Genomic DNA, 3,554 nt, shown 5'->3' with positions numbered 1-3,554 from the left:
AAAAAGATAGTTATTACTAGTACTTTTGGTTCCCTTGGGTACGATATCCCAGTCTTGCCATTACTATACTATTGTTCGATAGGTGCACTTGCCTTTTCGTCGTGATAATAGTTAGTCTAGGTTTGATCTTTATTATAAATTTTTATTACTTATTACGAATCACGCGATCTAGTTTTTGGCACCGTTGTCGGGGAATTGAAATATTAGGAACGCTAAATTTTTATTACTTTAGCCATTTATTTTTCCTACAATTTTATTTTATTTATTATTTATTAATTTACTTTTTCTCTCTCTTAGTAGGTTTTTATAGTTTATGACTAGAAGAAACCCGTTGGGACCATTACTTTTTAATGAAGAAATCGATTGTATAGGTCATAGAAATCAAAGAGAAATAAGGCGTAGTTTACGATACACGGAGAATGAGCGAGAAGACGATACTCAACCCCCAACCGAAGAGATGGCCGAAAACCTAGGCGATCAGCTGCCTCCTGCAATTGCAGCTAATCAAAATCCTGCTCCACGTACTATGTATGACTATGCTAAACCTTCTGTAACAGGAATTGAGTCTAGTATAGTTAGACTTGCTATTGCTGCAAATAATTTTGAACTAAAACCTAACACAATTCAGATGATACAGCAGTTCGTTCAGTTTGATGGTTTGCAGGATGAAGATCCCAACGCTCACTTAGCGAACTTTCTGGAATTTTATGATACATTTAAAATCAATGGTGTTTCTGATGATGCCATACGTCTTCGGTTGTTTCCCTTTTCCCTGAGAAACAAAGCTAAATAGTGGTTGAACTCGTTACCATGAGGGTCTATCACTACTTGGGAACAAATGACCGAGAAATTTTTACTAAAATATTTTTCACTAGCTAAAACGGCTAAATTACGTAATGATATTTCTTCTTTTGTGCAGATGGATTTAGAAACACTTTACGATGCATGGGAGAGATACAAGGACTTACTGAGAAGGTGCCCTTACCATAGTTTATCGCTTTGACTTCAAGTACAAACATTCCACAATGGTCTGAATCCCTAGACTCGGTAAATGGTTGACACAGCTGCTGGCGAAACCATCAACAATAAAACACCGGAAGATGCCTATGAATTTATAGAGGAGATGTCACTGAATAACTATCAGTGGCAAGTTATGAGGACAAAGCTAACGAAAACAGCCGGCGTTTATAACATCGATTCGGTCACCATGCTCTCTAATCAGGTAGAACTTCTCAATAAAAAGATTGACGATTTACTTGGTTTTACGCAAGTATATCCAATAATGTGGTGTGACTCAAGTGGCGGAGGTGTGCATACAGAATACCAATCCTTCAATCCTACAACCGAAGAAGAACAAGTCAACTATATGCGTAACAATAACTTCCGATCTCAAAATAACCCATACAGTAATACTTATAATGCAGATTGAAGGAACCACCCATATTTCTCCTAGGGTGGTCAAGGGAATCAAAAGCCACAAAATCCTCAGGGCTTTCAACAGCCAATTTATCAACAAGAGAAGAAACCAAACCTTGAAGAGATGCTTTCTAAATTCATCTCGGTGTCAGAAACCCGTTTCCAAAATACCGAGACAACACTTAAGAATCAACAAGTGTCGATCTAAGGACTCGAAACTCAGGTAAGGCAGCTATCCAAACTAATCTCTGAACGTCCACAAGGCAACTTACCAAGTAATACTGAACTTAATCCGAGGGAACACCTCAATGCAATTAGTACTCAAAATAAGGAAGGAGTTATTGCACCTGAGCCAGAATTACAACAAGACAACGCGATGAACAAAGGTCGAAAAGAGGTAAATGATGATGATCCTAAATAGGTAAGTACGAATTATGAACCTTGTGTGCCATATCCTAAAGTGATAACGAAAGACAGAACAGAATAACAATTCGGTAAGTTTGTCAAACTCTTAAAGAAATTACATATTAACTTACCCTTTATTGAAGTTCTTTCGCAGATGCCCAACTCAGCAAAATTCTTAAAGGAACTTCTGACCAATAAAAGAAAATTAAACGCTACATCACATGTAGAACTCAATGCAGTCTACTCAGATATTCTAAAGAATAAGCTACCTAACAAATTGAAAGATCTAGAGAGTTTTACAATTCCTTGCTTAATTGGTAGTTTATCTGTGAATAATGCTTTAGCTGATCTAGGGGCAAGTACAAATGTTATGTCGTATAAAATATTTAAACGACTAGGTCTCGGTAAACCCAAATAGACTAGGATGAGCATACAATTGGCTGACAAAGCAATTAGATTTCCTAAGGGTATTATTGAAGATGTTCTCGTTAAAATTGATAAATTTAGTTACCCAGTAGACTTTATCGTCTTAGATGTGGATGAGGATAACGAGGTACCTTTAATTTTAGACGACCCTTTTTAGCAACTGCCAGAACCATTATTAATGTAGGAACAGGAGAGCTAACACTTCGTGCAGGTGATGACGCAGTAACACTCCAAGCACAGGACTCAGTCAAAACCTCTAAAACTCAAGAGAATGCTATAAAACCTGTTGATGATAAAACTAATATTCAATCACCCTTGCAGGAACCTCTTCGAACTAAAATAACGGAGACAGTGCACTATTATCATGTAGAGAACAAAGACACCCATGAGGAACGAAGGCTTCAAATAGAGGAGCTAGATGAATGGCAAGCACATAAACTGAGAACACATGATAAACCAAAATTACGCTAGAATGAGTTCAATACCTTCCTAAATTTACTTAAGGTTGGAGATAAAGTCTTACTAGATGCCGCGAACCCTCACATTGTTAATACCAACCCGAATGGAGAAACCCCTCTTATGGTACTTAGTATTTTCCCATTCGGTACGGTTGAGGTAAGTCGCCCCAAGTTCGGCACTTTTAAGGTAAACAGTACCCGTTTAAAATCTTATCTTGTCAAGGCTAATAACAGGAACGAGGAGTACGAACTCCTCGAACCACCCTGACCATCCACTAGAGAGGTAAGTCGAGCTTGGACTATAAATAAGCGCTTCTCGATAGGCAACCCGAGCACTAACATATTTTGATTTCTTATTTCTATCACTTTAAATAATTAAATTTATCTTTGAATTACAAAGTTTTTCAAAACACATGGCCAGGCACATGGGCGTGCCTAAGGCCGTGGCCAACAGGGGAAGAGACACGGCCGTGCTATACAGCCGTGTGAAAGCAGGGCATGATTTCCCCAAAAACACGGGATGCGATAAATCCCCACGACCGTGCGACATGGCTGTGGATAAGCTTCATAGGTGACCACGGGCGTGGGAATGAAAAACACGGGCATGCCAGGGGTAAGGCTCAATTTTGTTTCTTCGACACGGGCATGAGACACGCCTGTGCCTTGAAGCCGTGGACAACAATACACGGGCGTGGGAGAAGCGAACAAAGCTAGGCACGGCCGTGTGACATGGCCGTGTGCTATACACGCTCAAGACACACGGGCGTGGGATAGTAGCCAGGCACGACCTAAATTGTAAAAATTTGAAAAACATGGGCTCATCTTCAGAGTACACGAGCATGGCCCTAG

The 3,554-nt window shown here is 39.5% G+C and overlaps 1 non-coding gene across 1 annotated transcript; it reads right to left on the bottom strand.

The window, feature by feature from the left end:
- Nucleotides 1–886: 886 nt before the first annotated feature.
- Nucleotides 887–993, bottom strand: LOC121229815 (small nucleolar RNA R71). Its single transcript, XR_005927771.1, has one exon. It is a non-coding gene; the product is annotated as a small nucleolar RNA R71 (small nucleolar RNA).
- Nucleotides 994–3,554: the final 2,561 nt, after the last annotated feature.

The sequence above is a fragment of the Gossypium hirsutum genome, chromosome A05 (assembly GCF_007990345.1).
Source record: "Gossypium hirsutum isolate 1008001.06 chromosome A05, Gossypium_hirsutum_v2.1, whole genome shotgun sequence".
Classification (NCBI taxonomy): Eukaryota; Viridiplantae; Streptophyta; class Magnoliopsida; order Malvales; family Malvaceae; genus Gossypium; species Gossypium hirsutum.
This window is presented reverse-complemented; position numbering and strand designations above follow the sequence as displayed.